Below are 18,458 nucleotides of genomic sequence, written 5' to 3'. Positions count from 1 at the left end.
ATGAGATGTCATCTTTCAAGTGTATTATTGATTCTAAAATCAACATGCATAACTTCTACAAGTATCCCATACTTGTGTGCACAAATTTAGGGGCAGGTTACTCTACAAGTTGGATGCTTTGAGACTAACACCTTTTCAAGCTTATCATGTGTGTAGTAGTCTCATTGCAAGGAAAATGGGGTCCCCGAAGTTAAGCATCATACTTTAAATATCCACCACCTATTGCAAGTGGTAGAAATCAAGTTGATTTCCACATATGGTATTTCTAAACCAATATCATCATGTTGATTTCTTTTTTATATTTATATGCTTTCTCCATGCATTATATAGATTAAATTCTCTTAAGCAATAACTTGCTAACTATGCATATACTTTGCTTTCTATCATATGTATGCATATATTTAGGGGGAGCTTAATCTATATAATGTGAGAGTCAAATTTTGTGACCTATTCCACTCTACATACAAAGGATCACAAAGTTTGACCCTCCCTTGTGCTACTAATTAATGTCTTCCTTTTTTGTGTTTAATTCCAAAGGGGGAAAATTTAGAGGACCAAAAACAAGCATTAATTTGTAGTAATGGTCCGAGAAAGGGAGGATAGTGGATTATAGATTAGCCTAAGTAATGGGAAAACTTGTAGGAAGCAAGGCTTAAATCCATAATACCACGTGGGGACATTTGCAAGGGCAAGATAAGTTTCTATATAGTCTTACAAGTAGTATTGCTTAGCATCATATAATCTTGCCCCTTGCATTGCATCCTAGCAAGTAGGTAGTTTTTAAATTTCAAAAATTCTACTATTTGGTTGCTTTGGTCGTGTTGTCATCAATCACCAAAAAGGGGGAGATTGTAAGGAAAATGGACCCTGGGCCCATTTACTTTGGATTTTGGTGTTTGATGACCAACACAACCAAATTAGACTAATGATTTGCAAGTGTTTGTTTTGTAGTTCAATAGGGTGCAAGACGTGACTTGGACGAAGACGACGTGATGATCCGATGATCAACACCATAACCAAGACCTTAGGAGCACAAGAGAAGACTCAAGATATCAAGCAAAGTCTAAGCATGAAGATAGGAACCAAGCCGTATGCAAGATCGCGAAGAAACGAGCTCGCAAAGGCGACCAAACGTAGGAAGAAGTGACCGAATGCTGGACCAGAGGCTCGGCAGACAGGCATCATCAGCAGCGACCAGACGCTGGACCGGACACTGGCTGCAATCGACCGGACACAGGGCAGCAGCGTCCGATCGAGTACAGAGAGGTTCTAGAGCGGCGAAACTACGACTAGACGTGTCCGATGGTAGGTGACCGGACACTGGCAGCATCCAATCAAGTGTTCGCGGCTCCAACGGTCAGGACGACTAGACGCGTCCGGTCAGTAGCAGAAAAGCGGGATTTCGTCCCCAATGGCTACTTTCTCAGTGGGGCTTATAAATACAACCCCCAACCGGCCAAATGAGTGTGTGGAGTTGAGGAAACATACCAAGGGTGTTGATACACCATTTTAGTGATCTCCACTAGCATAGTGCTTAGTGTTTCATTAGGTGATTAGCGTAGGTGCTTAGGTTGATTAGACCACCGCTTATGCGCTTGCTCTAGGTTTAGGTCTAGTGTTTAGTGAGGTTTGTATACCTCTTACCACTCGGTGCTTGTGCGCACCATTGTTGTACATCAGAGGGCTTGTAGTCTTGCGAGATCACACCAACCGCATTTGTGGTGTGGCCGCCACCGTGTACCGGAGGAAACAAGGCCCACGGCGGTTCGACCGGAAGCTTGATAGTGAAGACGGCCGGAGCATCCGGGAGAGGCTTGCTGGAAGGCACATCGAAGACCCACTTGCGCGTGGGGAAGGCCCGAGGCTATGCACGGAGTTACCCGATCGGGAGCTTGGCCCTTGCGAGGGATTCCTTGTGAGGGGCTCTAACGAGGACTAGGGGGAAGCTTGCGTGCTTCTCGATACCTCGGTAAAAATACCGGAGTCGTCGACGGGAGTTTGCATATCTCTACCTTGCTCTTTAGCTTCCGCATTTACATTGTTTACATTACTTCGTTTGTGGTAGAGATAGCAACACACTAGCAAAACCATAGTTGCGCATTTAGATAGTTTATCTGTTGGATAGATTTTGCTAGGGTTAGAAAAAGAGGCCATAGGTTAGAGTTAGAATTTTAAGTTGCCTAATTCACCCCCCCTCTTAGGCACCATGGTCCCTTCATAGGGGACAGGCAGGGCCTACCAATAGCAGCCACAGGCACACGCGCCACCCACAAACCAATCAGCAGCATGCTGCGGTGCTGCTCACAGATGACCAGCAAGAAACCATCCGGTCCATATGGAACCGGCCGGTTCAACTAGTTTTTAGCGGTTTGATTGCACAGACGGTCTTTTAAGTGAACCAGACTGGTCTAGGCTCTGGTTCGGTCTTTTAGCGATCGAACCGCCGGTCTGGTCCGGTCCTAATAACTAGGGGTGTAGCAAATTAGTTGAGGTTATATAAGGATTGGACTGACTCCCTAATTGGCAAAGGGTTGGGGCTCGATCCTGATCCATTACCATACAGTAACCCCTCTGCAAAGTATGTGGAGAACCTGAAGAATCAATTAGGCATGTCCTGCTGAACTGCACTATAGCCAATTATTTCTGGGCACAAACAAGATTGGCAACAGGGGTGAAGGTCCTTGACCTACATGTGGTGTCATGCGCCCTGTTCGTTTGGGCTTGTTTAGCTTATAAGCCATGGTTGAAAGTACTATTGGCTGGTTTAGTATGAGAGAAAAATACTGTTCGTTGGCAGATAAGCCATGGCTTATAAGCCAAATACGACCAAATGAATAGGCTAATGGGCTGTTGACTTGATGACAGAGCTATGTCCAAAACATGACCAAGCCCTCATCATGTGCGGCATGTGGGCACTCTGGATGATGCGGAATAAGCCTATCTCAAATTCATAAGACGAAAGATAGAAATTGATTCTATAGATTACCATACTATGTTTCTAATTTACAACTTATAACACGTTCTTCAGCTCACTCCTCTATGATAGAAATGCAACACATAAGCATCTTTCTCGTATAGTCAACAATAATATAAAAATATATTCCATAATATAACCATATTAGCTTAATATGTGCCTAAATTATGATTATTAAAATAAATTCAATTCCAAGGATCGGCCCTAGAGAACGTATGATTGCTGGACGCCTGGATCAGTGCCAAATGTATGATTGCTGATCCCTTTCAAGGCAGAAATGGCTAGAAGCAATTCGTGAGTTTCTCACTAAGTACTTCTGATTAATTAGACAGAAAAAGCACTTAAAAAGGAACTATAAACTCTGAGGTCATGATGCTTACTTCGCGTTTTCTTCACATGACTAAACGTCTAAACCCCTTAAAAGATCTTCACATGACTATACATCTAAACCCCTTAAAAGATATTCCCTCTCTCCAAACTGGTCAGACGTTTTGTTTTTTAGATACATACTAGTTTTTACGATGCACTTCGATGCACATTGTGTCTAAAAGCCAAAACATCTTATAATTTGAAACAAAGGAAGTACATGATTGCTAGATGTAATTACAAAACTATATCAGAAAACCATTGGAATCATTGCCTGGCGTCATAATTGTACGATGACACCTCCAATGCATTACTGCTCCTTGCTCAGAAAATTGCAGAGAACAACGTCCTTGGCTTTTACTCATGCCTATTGGGTTTCTTGATACAAAAATAGGTCACATCCTTCATCGTCATCATCAGTCCTGATGTTTGCTGGAAAGATTTCAAGGGTACTCAAGGTTAGATGAGATTCGCCAAAACATATGGTACAATGCCAATGTACAGATATCTATTCGGTTAACAATGGACATGCATAATGAAGAAAGCACATTACTGCTACCTTAATATACTTATGATCAAAGTGGTTAAAGACTTGTCATGATCATTCTTCAGACATGTGACCAACCTTGATGACACTATTCAGACATGGGGAAATTACACAAGAGTTAGCTACATGGTCATAAATATTGATGCTTAACTGGATACCACAGGGAACATCAGCGGTAGTGAAGTACAACAATCTCAACAACATAAAATGTATCACAACAATTAGCTTTGGACGTTATTTGTTTGTGGCAGAACCGCCCAAGATAACGCGCTTACGGAGGTGCTTGTCTTCCACTAACACTAAGCACCCCTAGAGCGAGCTACATCGGGCGGGTTTCGTCGGGCACACCCCAAGGGAGAGCCCGAAAGATCCACATTTTCCCCCAAGGATCTAATAATGAGAACGACTTATAATACTTAGTCCATTTCATACATCCAGAGTTCTTAGAAATACAATATTACATTACCAAATTCAGAGTGTAGAATATTAAACAACGGAATGAAAAGAAACAACTATCGATAATGAACAAGGATTCGTCTGTGCCCACCAGAAGAATCCATCACACAACGGCTACTCCTCAAGCAGTACCTGCAACAGGGGTAAATAAACCCTGAGTACACAATGTACTCACAAGACTTATCTGACTAGTGAGAATAATTTTCTGACTCTAAGGGATATGATAAGCTTTATGGTTTGCTGGGTTTCTTTTTGCAGAAAGCAATTCTAATAGTGAGTCCTTAGTTATGTTCTTATTAGCAATACTAATTAATTTATTATCTAGTCATTCTATGTAAGCACTTGTTCTATTTTCAAGCAAGAGTTGAGCAATCAGTTTCATTTCATCACCTTTTATCTTTCAGTTCTTACTACGGTGCTAGACTATAGACAAGCCGTACCGGAACGCCGATGATTCATGAATCAATGCCCCTAGCTGGGTATTCTGAAAACACACACCCCGCTTATACCCTAGGCACAAGCAGGACCAGCCCATCACTCTTCTATCATGGGGTCTAGGTCCCCGTCTAAACTTGGACTACAAGCCCCCGCTCCTAAGTCCTAGACTCAGTGCGGTGCTTAGACCTCCACTATCCCCACCTCTAATTAGTCGGTCCGGAAAGTGCCAGAACCCACGACAAGAGAGCAACAAGCCTTCCCTGCGCCCATACCCATGTATGTGCTCGGGATAATAAATCTGTGACTTGCCTAGAACCCAATGCAATGGCCGGTCCTTAACCGACACAGGCAGGAAAAAAGTGTAACCAAGCTATGCCCTATTGGCCACAGGACACAACCTCTTACACCCACCAATACATAACCACATCCCTGCCCGGTCTCTATTTTTCCTTTCCATCATTTATCAGGGGTGATCATAATTGTTCACCTATTGTGAGTAACGGCAGTTTACTCACGCTACCAATATCCTGAGCATAGCAGCTACTTGACCTATACTAGTAGGACTCATAGGTAGATATAGCTATGCATGTAGTTTCCATAAAATGTTTGTAACGCAAATGCACATCACATAGGGGTTATGCAAAAATAGGGGTTATGCACTGGGGCTTGCCTTGGGGCAGGCGGTGTGTCAACAAAGTCAGCAACGAATGGCTCTGGGGCTCCCTCCTATACGAGAACCTCCTCCTCATACTCCTTAATAATCTCCTCATAGTCTTATTCGTCCGCAGACACGAACTCTACCAACTCGTGATCTACATGCATGAAATGATGATGCAACACTTAGTAGTACGACAATAGCAACTCTTAAAATAAAAATACATATGTCAAGCTATTGAACTAGCTCTACCGACTAAGACGCTACGTTACCTATCATTCCCACTGAACAGGTATGCAACATTTCATGTATTAACTTAGCAACTAAAAGAATCCATAGTCTTAATATCGATTTACTCTATATATGATAAAACAGGGAGTACTAGCTATTCTATTTATCAACCTACTCTAGGGCTACAAGAATTATAGTGAGCACATAATAATCTAATGAGCCTACTGTAAAACTTTCATGGCTAAAGCTATAACCGATTTGCCACAAAAATTCCTACAAATATTAAGCTAACTAATACTAAGCTTTCTAAATTAAATTTATGAATCTATCATTATCATAGCTAACTGTAAACTAACTATACCAACAGATAGTTAGCATTTTTATGAACCTAACAAATTTTGTTTCACTATTTTTGAACATCTACAGAATTTACTATAATTTTACAAAGATCAATTCAAAACTAAATTGAATAAACATTTATTCATTCACTGAAAAAGAAAACTGAATCCACCCACGTAGCCCACCGCACGAGCGGCTTGGCCCACTCCAGCGCCTCGCGCATGCACACTGTGACCCACCAGCATGGCCTGCTCGCACAACTACGGCCCACGACGGGGAGGCTCGCGTGCGCCGGTCATCTTGCGAAAACATCCTCGGACTACCTAGTAATAGCGAGCCCTAAGTGCACTATTCCTTCAGTTGAGATTACGTAAAACAGCCCCTGCAACAACCTATCTTCACATCGGGGAGGTCCTTGACCTGGCTGCGCACGCCGGCGTGGCGGCCAGTGGCACCGACGGCCCCCACCGGGCACCCGGGACCCTCCCCGCCCTATCTACAGAGCCGATGTCTGCCTAGGCACGAACGCAAATCACTAGGCGAAGAAAGCATGAGCTGGGACACCGCAGTAAAGCCGGACCACAGCGGCGGAGCTCCTGTAGCAAAATGGTGGCGTTCCGGTGAGTTACAATAACACCGGAGTAAATAGGGTAGCGAGTGAGTTCCAGGCACTCACCACGGACCCAGTCGAGGTGGTAGTTCGGTCGGAGGTGGCCTAAGCCAAACTGGTCGCGTGCGCATAGACGGTGTGGTGGTGCACAGCGGTGTCAAGCCTGTGTCAGGGGTGGCTAGAGGGTGGTAACGACTTAGCAAGGGTGCGCCGGGTGATGGGTAGATGGAGGTGAAGCTAGCGGTGCAACAAAACAAACTCGAGCATCTCTAGAGTGGGGACCTTGTCGTCGACGCGTGCCGAGATGGACTTAACGACCCGGCGAGAGGAAAGCTCCAAATTGAAGCATGGCATAGCAAGGATCACCGCACCATGGGCTTGGGTGGATGGCTGACAACACCATGAAGCCATGGACAAAGCTAATTGGACCGACGTGGCTCCACCAAGCTAAATTGAAGGCATGGGTCCAGCGACCAAGGCGATAGAGGAATAGGGGAAGAGCCAGCATGGCTTGGCTTGTCGCTACCATGGCGGGACGTGATTGTCAACTCGATGCACAAGCACGCACGTGCTACAGGCCGTTGGGGAATCAGCCAAATGTGCTCTGGGAGGGTTGGTGTGGGGGTACGACCCTGGATACCCACGGCAGGTCACATGGGCTGTGCCTCCAGGGGCGGTCTAGCCCCAAGAAGGAGCCTTGCGGGGCACGATTCTGTTCAGCGACCCCCGCAAGGCACAGAGAGGATATCCTAAAGATGTTACGAGATCTGATAGGATATATACGATCCCATGTTTCTTGTAATCTGTTATTACTTTCCGATTATCTCTCAGATCTAACCGACTTGTAACCTTGCCCCCCAGACCATATAAGGCGGGCAGGGACCCCCTACGAATTCACGGCAAATCATACGATAGCTAATGCAAACCAACAGACCACAGGAGTAAGGTATTACATTGTACCGACGGCCTGAACCTGTATAACTCGTGTGTCTCAGTTGCCTTCTTGTTCTCGATTACACGCTCCTCTACCGATCAATCTACCATCGCGGGGTGCCCCTCGGTGGACTGCCGACGATATTCCATCGACAGTTCGCGCGCCAGGTAGGGGTGTGCGTGTTGTTTCCTTGTCGAACAAGATGGTTTTTTCCGCAGGCTCTTCGTCCCTCCCGCAGCCTGGCCAGATCTTCACGGTCGGATCCATCATGTGGGTCATCAACGCCGACGGAGTCGGAGAGCTTCTCGAGCCGATGTAGATCGGCTCTGCACCGACCACCCTCGCATCTGCAACTGCAGATCCAATCTTGGAACCACTTCCGAGGTCGGCTCCATCAGCCACCCACCGCTCGCTTCCTTGCTACCAGAGGAGGCATGTCAACAACGATGATCTGATCGAGTCTATCGATCAGGTCGGCCTGAAACTTGCCGATTGCCTCTCCATTGCTGAGTCGGCTCTAGACACCCTTGTTCAGCACCGAGCACCCTCCAATCCCGATCTGTCAACGTTCAATGCTTGGCAGACTCCAGGGCCCGCTGCCCTGCCTTTTGGGCTCACCAACACCGCAACTACATATCAGGACACCCTGAGGGGCAAGTTCGCCGACCAGCTCGCCGACCAATTTCCACCAACCGTCAACATGCTGCACGTCGGCCGGGATCTCGGAGCATCTCTCCAAACTATCCTCGAGGAAAATCCGGACTCCGAATCTCAAGGATCCACCGAGCCCCTCGCCAAGACCTTCACCAAGCAACCTCCTCTCCTGCCTTTCCGGGGTGGCGCGATTTTCAACGTCAGTATCGACAGCCCCCCCCCGGAACGGCGAAATAGATGAGGAACACGCCGCCCGTGAAAACAGGAACGCCAACCGCGCGCAATGGCATGATAACGAACGCGCCATCACGATGGCCAAGGCCGCTCATGATAACCAGTTCGATTCACAAGGAAGGCCCCTTCATCGCAACCTCAACGAAGAATTCCTCCGCATTGACGGCCACGATGTTTTCAAGACTCCGAGCGCTAATTTGGCCGTGGCCGCCAATGAACTCGCTCACCTCCCGCAGACGCCCGAGCTCGCCAAGGTCGCCGCTATGCTTAAAGCGGCACACTATCAAGTTAACGAGATCCGAGAAGTTCAGAGACCTTCGTGCTCCACAAGCGTGATCCACCGATCAGTTGATCCTAGATCCAATCGCTGCCCCAGTCAAAGCCGCTTCGCTGACCAGTCACCACCTCCCCAGGGGGGAGTTGGAGGCCACCGCGTCGAGCATCATCGCCAGCACGACCAAGAGGTCGAACAGGACGCCCGAGTGCACCTCAGCAATCTTCGGGACGCACGACGGCGTATCGACCGACGACGTTTCGGGTGCCATGAAGATGAAGTACGACGTCGCCAGGAGTACGAGCAGGAATACAGCAACCCGAACTCAGCTCTGGAGCCGATCGTCGCCGGCAACACCGCCGATGCTGGTCCCGACAGCCCAGAAGGGCCCCCTGCGTTCACCAGGGCACTCCGAACACTCCAGTGGCCCCGTGGTTTCAAAATCACCGGAGTCGAGCCCTATGAAGGAAGAATGAACCCAACTCAATGGCTGCAGGCTTATGCCACTGCCGTCCGCGTCACCGGAGGAGACACCAACGTTATGGCAAACTATCTCCCTATCATGCTCACGCCAGCCGCCATGAGCTGGTTCACAAGCCTCGCCCTGGACTCCATCAGCTCTTAGGAAGATCTGAAGAGAGTCTTCACTGACAACTACATGGCCACATGTAGGCGGCCGGGCACTAAGCACGATCTCAACCGCATCAACCAAAAGCCGTCCGAACTACTCCGTAGCTACATCAGACGCTTCTCCGAGATGAGGAATTCTATTCCCAACATCATGGAGGCCGAAGTCATCACCGCCTTCGTCCGAGGACTTCATCACCGAGAACTCCATTCTAAGTTCAATAGAAAGCCACCCACCGGCATCGGCGAGATGATCACAACCGCCAATCAGTACGCCGATGCCGAGGAAGCGAAGGCGCATTTTAACGAAGACACGGGCACTAATCGCCCGTCTCGCCGCCACGACGACTGCAACGACGACCGACAGCACAACGTTCGCCGCCATGACGACCGCAATGACAATCGATAGTACAACGATCGCCGCTACGATGACCGTAGTTTCCATCGGGACAGCGGACGTGATCGGCCAGATGGATTCAAACCTGGTCAGAATCGCCGCCGCCGACCAGATCACTTTGTCGCCAACATCAATGAGCCGCGCGCAAAGCGTAACTACGACGAGCAGTACAAGAAGATCCTAGACGGTCCGTGCCCCCTGCACAAGAACTCCAAACACAAGATGAAAGATTGCCTTGGTTTGGCTAAGGAATTCCAGGATAAAAAGTACAACGACGACAATGGTGGGAACAAGAGGACGCCGAACCACCAGGGGATAATAATAACGCCTTCCAGGACCACGACAAGGTGGTCGCCACCATCTTCGAGGGTCTCGCCTCCAACGAAAGCAGAAGGGAACGAAAGCTCGCCGCCCGACGAGTGCTCACCATAGCTTTAGAAGAAACTACCGCCAACCCCAGCTATCGCCCGTGGTCCGAAATCTCCATCACCTTCAGCAGGGCCGACCAATGGGCAAACATACCCTACATAGGGTGTTTTCCCCTCGTCCTTGACGCGACTGTTCAGAAGGTGCTCTTCAGGAAAGTCCTCGTCGACGGTGGGAGCGCTTTGAATCTACTCTTCGCCGGGGCCCTAAGGGAGCTCGGACTCAGGACAACAGACCTCACGCCTTCAGACTCCTCCTTTTGGGGTGTGGTGCCCGGCAGGGCATCCAGACCACTGGGGGAAATTACCCTACCAGTACAGTTCGGCACGACAACCAACTACAGAGTGGAGCATATCAACTTTTATGTCGCCGACTTCGACACCGCCTACCACGCCATACAAGGGCGCCTGGCTCTGACCAAGTTCATGGCTGTTCCGCACTATGCGTATCTAGTGTTGAAGATGCCTTCGCCTGCTGGAGTCCTATCTCTGTGGGCCAACCTCTCCGTCGCCTACGCCTGCGAGACGGAAAGTCTCGCCCTCGCCGAAGCCACCGACCCCTCCATCCAGATGGCCAGCGTGGTCGCCGAAGCCAAGACCGCATCTGCTGACGACATGGAGATCCCAGAGCCTCCCCGGGCCTCCGCCAAGTCCAAGGAAGTCAAGGAGATCGGCCTCGGCCTCGACGACCCTTCCAAGACGATGAAAATTGGGGGCTCACCTTGACCCCAAATAGGAAAGCGCGCTCGTCTCCTTCCTACGTGCCAACGCCGATGTGTTTGCTTGGAAACCTGCAGACATACCGAGGGTACCACGAGAGAAGATCGAGCACTCCTTGAATGTCTCGCCGATCGCTAAGCCGATCAAGCAGAAACTTCGACGATTCGCGCCGGATTTATAAAAGAAGTGTATCATCCAGATTGGCTAGCTAATCCTGTTTATTTAAGAAAAAGAATAAAGAATGTGTGTTGATTATACTGATCTTAACAAACACTGCCCTAAAGACCCCTTCGGCTTGCCTCGGATAGACGAGGTTGTCGACTCCACCGCCGGCTGCGAGTTGCTCTCCTTTCTCGACTGTTACTCAGGCTACCATCAGATCTCCCTCAAGGAGGAAGACCAGGTTAAAACATCGTTCATCACGCCTTTCGGTGCATATTGTTACACCACTATGTCCTTCGGACTAAAGAATGCTGACGCAACCTACCAAAGGGCTATCTAGACGTGCCTCGACCAACAGAATGGCCGCAACATCGAAGCCTACATCGACGACGTGGTCGTCAAGACTAGAACCGCCGACAATCTTATCTCCGACCTTGAAGAAACTTTCTCCAACCTAAGCAAATACCGATGGAAGCTGAACCCTTCAAAGTGCATCTTTGGAGTTCCATCCGGTACCCTGCTCGGCTACATCGTCAGCGCTCGGGGCATCGAACCAAACCCCGACAAAGTCTCCGCCATCACCAACATGAAACGGCCGACGTGTGTCAAGGATATACAGAAGCTCACAGGCTGCATGGCTGCGTTAAGCCGATTTATCTCGCGCCTCGGTGAAAAAGGGCTGCCTTTCTTCAAGCTCCTCAAGGCCTCTGAGCTCTTTTCTTGGTCGGAGGAGGCAGACACAGCTTTTGAGCAGCTCAAATTGTTTTTAACAAAACCTCCAATCATGACAGCGCCACGACCAGATGAAACTCTGCTGGTATACATCGCCGCCACTTCTCGAGTTGTCAGTACGGCTATTGTCGTCGAACGCAAGGAAACTGGACACGCCTACAAGGTACAGCGTCCGGTCTATTTCATCAGCGAGGTACTTAATGAGCCCAAAACTCGTTATCCTCAGGTGCAAAAGCTGTTATATGCAATTTTAATCACCTCACGCAAGCTTCGACATTACTTCGAATACTACAAGATCGCTGTGGTCACCGAGTTCCCTCTGGGAGACATTCTCTGAAATAAAGAGGCCAACGGTCGTATCATCAAGTGGGTTGTTGAGCTCGGCACCTACTCCATCGACTTCAGAAGCAGGCCGACCATAAAGTCGCAGGCGCTAGCCGATTTCATCGCTGAGTGGACCGAAATCCAAGAACCCGTCGCCACCACTTGCCCCGAGCACTGGGTGATGTACTTCGACGTCGCCCTTAACATTAATGGGGCTGGTGCGGGCATTTTGTTCATCACACCGACGAAGGATAAACTCCGATACGTTCTTCGCATACATTTCCCGGTCTCTAACAACGCCGCGGAATACGAAGCATGTCTCCACGGCCTCCGTATAGCCATTGAGCTCGGCATCAAACGCCTTATGGTATACGGGGATTCCGCGCTAGTTATCAATCAACTCAATAAAGATTGGTCTTGTTCCAGTGAGAAGATGGACGCTTACTACGCTGAAATCAGGAAGCTTGAAGGAAAATTCTACGGCATTGAGTATCACCACGTGGTACGGGATCAAAACCAAATCGCCGACCAACTATCGAAGATAGGATCTTCTCGTACCACGGCCCCGGCGAGGATCTTCGTTCAGGACCTCTTGACACCATCAATTAATGAAGACACGGAAGTTGTAGAAGTACCCCCTGCCAAGCAGTTGGTGCTCACGATACCTTCGCAGATCGCCGATTGGAGGGAACAATTCATCAAGTACCTCTCCAACGACGAAGTACCCGCCGACAAAATCGAAACCGAACGACTAATTCGCCGAAGTAACCACTACGTGTTGGTGGACGGTATCCTGATGAGGAAAAGTGCCAAGGAAGGGATACTGCAGAAATGCATCATCCAAGACGACGATGTGAAGCTACTTTCTGAAATTCACTCTGGCTCCTGTGGCAATCATGCGGCTTCGAGAACACTGGTCGGCAAAGCTTTCCGAGCAGGTTTCTACTGGCCCACGGCCATTACCGATGCAGAAGATCTCATCCGACGATGTGAGGGATGTCAATTTTTCACCAAGCAAATACATGTGCCGGCACAAGAATTACAAACCATTCCATCTTCCTGGCCATTCGCATGCTGGGGACTGGATATGATCAGGCCTTTCAAACCTGCGCCAGGAGGTTTCCGGTACGTGTACGTCGCCATCGATAAGTTCTCCAAGTGGATCGAGTACAAACCACTCGTCGCAGCTACTGCTAAGAAAGCAGTCGAGCTCTTTGAAGACATCGTACACAGATTCGGTCTCCCGAACAGCATCATCACCAACCTCGGGACAACTTTTACCGGCCATCATTTTTGGGACTTCTGCGAGGACAGGTGCATCTCTGTTAAATACATTTCCGTTGCTCATCCTAGAGCTAACGGTCAGGTCGAGCGAGCTAACGGTATGATCCTCGACGCCCTCAAGAAAAGGCTCTATCAGAAAGAAGAAAAGCACCCGGGGAGGTGGCTCCAAGAACTACCAGCTATGGTCTAGGGACTGCGCACTCAAGCTAGTCGCAGTACCGGCGTATCTCCATATTTTATGGTCTACGGCTCAGAGGCCATGCTTCCAGCGGATATTGCATTCCGAGCACCCAGAGTAGAAAACTATGATGAAGACCAAGCCGTAGCTGTTCGGACAGAGGACATTGATCGGGCCGAGGAAGAACGTTTGATTACTTGTGTTCGCACAACCAAGTACCTCGAAGGTCTGCGGAGGTATTACAACCGTAACATCAAAGGTCGTTCGTTCGCGATCGGCGACCTCGTCTTGCGTCGGAAACAAAAAACTGAAGGGCTTCACAAGCTGTCTTCACCATGGGAGGGCCCTTACATCGTAAAAGGTGTTACTCGACCAGGGTCTTATCGTTTATGCGACCTAGATGGACTCGATGTTCCCAACTCCTGGCACATAGAGCACCTTATACGTTTCTTCCCCTAAAATAATATAGATATGTATTCTTTACTTTAATATTAATAAAGTTCTGGTCTCCATAATTTCTCTACATTTTTTCCTTCATCATAAGCTTCAACTACCGTTAGCGAAATGTAAGCCACACCGCGATGGCCTCCAATACGCTCGACTAATACCTCCAAATCGCCGAGCACGATTTCTCCAAATCACCGAGCACGATTCCTCCAAATCGCCGAGCACGATTCCTCCAAATCGCCGAGCACAATTTCTCCAAATCGCCGAGCACGATTACTCCAAATCGCCGAGCACGATTTCTCCAAATCGCCGAGCACGATTTCTCCAAATCGCCGAGCACGATTACTCCAAATCGCCGAGCACGATTTCTCCAAATCGCCGAGCATGATTTCTCCAAATCGCCGAGCACGATTCCTCCAAATCGCCGAGCACGATTTCTCCAAATCACCAAGCACGATTTCTCCAATTCGCCGAACAAGTTAACTCCCGATCGCCAAATACGATTTCTCCAATTCGCCGAACACATTAACACCAAATCACCGAACATGATTTTTCCAAAAACCGCCTACTATGCTTCCTCCGGGACGCGTAGGTTTTCCTACAAAAACAACGACGGTGTTGCACTTTCAATTTCCGCAACATAGCCCGCCGATCGTCAAACAGCACACCTTTTTTCCTTCTATTTTCTATGGAAACGACCCAGTCCCCGACTACATCCTACACGTGCCTAGGGGCTCCGCACTGTGCGTTACGGTTGGTCGGCTGCGGTTCCTTGGCCATGCCTGTTCGTCCTACACGGGTCAGCGCCTCCGCGCTCAACATTATGGACTATGGGCTAGCCAAGGCCTAGATTTTAGTTATGAACTAACCGCTCGGACGCCGCTTTAGCCATTTCTCTCGCCACGTTATTTCACGTTGGCTGCTGGGCAGAACGTTTTTTCACAATAGCAATTCTGGAGGGCAACAAGGGTCTAACACCCCACCAAACGTACCATGAGCTCGGTGCTCGGCATGTTGGCCGGTAGGACACGGTCTTATGACAACGCCTATTTCTCCAACATACACATGGGCTCCGCGTTATGCGTTATGGATCACGACCTAACTAAGGCATTTAGTTCAGTGAAAGCTAAAAGATCGAACACAGCTTATATTGGGAAAAAGAGCATCGGGTCCATAATACACAGATTCTTCTTAGCCAGATAAATCATGTAATACAGGAGGTAATATCTGAGCAGTTCTTTAAGCTTTGCCAGCAGCTTCGGTTTCGCCAAACAAGTCTATATCGCCGACAAGCACTTTCGCCACATCCTCAACGTCATCCTCCAGCTACTGGGTCTGCGCGTCGCTCAGCCCATCGGCAAACCCACCACCTATCGACTGGATGTCGATGGACGGATAATGGGACCGAACCACCGCAAGGGCATGAGTAGCGGCGGTCAAAACGGCGTCGCGGTTGAAGTTTTTGAAGTTTTCCCACGCTGCCTTGCATCTCTGAATGATGGTGTCTGGCCCTTGCTGCCTACCATCAGGACGGGGCACTGGTTCAACGTCGACGCAGTCCAGCACTGGTTTTATTGCGGCAGTTATAGTGTTGAAGTTGTCCTTCTGGACTTTGGCCTCTTGCACCAGCACATTGAACTGTGCCTTGGTTTTATGTCGCTAATCTGCAAGAATTACAATGGTTCGTCACGGTAAAAAAGAATTACGGCGTCACTTCCGATCAGGGGAAGCCTACCTTTCAATTCTTCGGCCAGTTTGTCGGCTCGATCCGACTCCTTCGTTTTCTCTTGTCGGATTTGTTCGACGGTCTGGCGAAGCCGGTTGAGTTCTGCATCTTGCTCTGCCAGCACAAAAGATAAGACACAAAAAAAATACGGCCACTTACTGCAAAGCACATTATGTGAAAAAGAGTACCCAATTTCAGCTTGGATGCATCTTCCAACTGCTGGCACTTCCGGTCGAGCTGTTCAGTTTTACTATCGAGTTCTACGTTTTTCTTGCTCAACTGCTCGGACATCTTCTTAAGTTCCTCGGATGCAATTGCCAGCTCCTCGGATGTCTTCTTCAGTTGCTCGGATGACGCCGTTAGTCGCTCGGATAGAACCCCATTTTGATGTTCAAGGTCCCGCGAATTCGACTCCGCAAGGTCCCGCTCCCGCTGGGCCCTCTGAATACTTTTTTTCCGAAAGACTTAAAGCCTCCCGGAGTATCTTATTTTCCTCGGCGAGGGGCTCCATCCTCTTTATCAGTTGGTGCCGTTGTTCAGCTGTCCGAGCTATCCCCTGCGGATTAACAGTGCAAAAGATAAACCTTGATCTTCCGACAACATTTATCGGTGTTATTGGCGTGGCACTCACCTCGATTTGAGTCATAACTCCGGCAATGGCAGATTTCAACCTCTTTATCTCTCTGGTGGTGTTTTCTTCTTCGACGACTACCACCTCTTCCCCGCGTTTCCGAAGAATCCAGAAGGACTAGGGCTCAGGCGCGGCGCGCTCGATCTCCATGACCTCGTCCTCCTCCATCATCGCTTGAGGCACCTTCGGGGCGCTCCGTGGTCGGACCACCGCTCCGACCACTCCCGGCACCCCTACGGGTGACGACGTTTGCTCCTCAGCAGTTGACGGGGTGGCGTCTATAACCTCCGGTGCATCAACAGCAGCCGTAGTTTCCGTTTCCACGGTTATGACCTTTTCGGTCATAGCCGCGGTTGTGGTCGCCGACGAGCCCATCATGTGCGCCAACGATTCACCATCGCCAGGTCTGCTGGGAGCGGCGGCTGGCTCGTCCTCTGTTCGCCGAACACTCGGGGACTCCTGGACGGGGGTAGTCGTCATTCTTTCTTCTGAGGTCACGGGCCTCGGCGTCGCACTGTGTCATATCAGCGTCTCAGTGACAAGGTGAAATCAAAGAACAATATAATTACTCCAAGGCAAATATACTCACGGTTTGGTCTTCCGATTGATTTTCTTGAATCGGCGATGCCTGCCTGACCCCCCAGGCACGGCTGCTTGATCGACCTTGTGGGAGGACTCCTGCACCTCCACAGTGGGCTACCGCTCTTCTTGGTGCTCGGAGGCCCCACCTTCCGTGCGTTGTTCGGGGGCTTCAGTACTTTGCATCGCCGGGGCGTCCGCTGTTGCCCGACCATAACTTTCCCCTGCTCGATGCTTGGGAGCGACACTATCCGCCGGCACCTCCGTCGCGCTCGGCGGAAGTGCTGACTGGTCTTCGTTGTCGTCCGACCACTCCAGCACAGCAGTTCGTGATGGCCGAACTACTCGGTCCTCTCCAAGAGAGATGCCTCCTGGTTCGTGTGCATGAGAGCTGGCGGTTTTTCTCCTTTTTTGGGCCGGCTCGTCTACTGCCGGTCTCTTCCCGCGGACTTTCTCTGACACTGGGGATGGACTATCTGACGAGGAGCTTGGCTCACCTTCTTCATGCTGCAGTGGCCGCCGAGGATCTACTCCTTTTGGCCAATCGGCTCTCAGCACGTTTGAAAAGTATATTGCCCTATCCTGCGAATGAATCTTTTCATAAGTGAGTCAGTCCTATGCTCGGCAATTATTGCCTGATAGACGCGAAGCGAAATGGTTACCTGAGGAGGCAGGTTGGTGCAGTTGAAAGCCTTCGTCCCTTTAGGCCAGCTGAACGAGACATTCGAAGAAAATAGATCCATGGCATGGTCCATCACTTCTTTCTTCGACAGGCGGTCCGTGCTTTCACGGGTGCCGTCGTTGTCACCTTTAAAGTCGAATGCCGGGTGGGCCCTCTCTTTGCAGGGTTGCATGCGCCGAACTATGAAACTAGCTGCAACCAGTTCACCCCTAAGTTCCAAGCCTTTACTCAATTCCAGAAGTTCCATTACCTACTCCATTTCAGCGTTGTTGGGTCTCTCCGACCAGTTACTGTGGTTAACCGAGATGTGGTGGACGTCGCATCGAATCAACGGGTGACTCTGTTTGATATAGAACCATCTAGAGTTCCAACCTTTCAGGGAGGTATTCAGCGGAACGTTGATATACTCGCTGGTGATCCCATCCATGAGCTGCAGGTACACGCCACCGACCACCTTTGAACCGCTGCCCCCCTTCTTCTTCAGACAGAACAAGTGCCTGAAGAGGTTGAAGTGCGGCAGAACACCGAGAAATGCCTCGCAGAAATGGATAAAGATAGAAACATGCAGAATGGTGTTGGGGTGTAGATTACAGAGGCTAATCGCCCAAAACTCCATAAGATCCCTCAGAAAGGGGTGGACAGGAAACCCTAACCCTCTCCAGAAATAATCCTCAAATACTACAGCCTCATCAGTATGTGGTGTCGGGAAGGGCTCACCGCTAGCTGGCCGCCATCCAGCAGTAAGACGGTCAGGGAGAACGCCCGCCGCCACCATCTTATCGAGATCAGCCGCGACGTCCTCGACGGCACCCACTCCTCGTCGTGGCTAGCT

The sequence above is a fragment of the Miscanthus floridulus genome, chromosome 1 (genome assembly GCF_019320115.1).
Source record: "Miscanthus floridulus cultivar M001 chromosome 1, ASM1932011v1, whole genome shotgun sequence".
NCBI classification, from domain to species: domain Eukaryota; kingdom Viridiplantae; phylum Streptophyta; class Magnoliopsida; order Poales; family Poaceae; genus Miscanthus; species Miscanthus floridulus.
The sequence above is the reverse complement of the archived record's forward strand: the minus strand, read 5'-3'. Positions refer to the sequence as shown.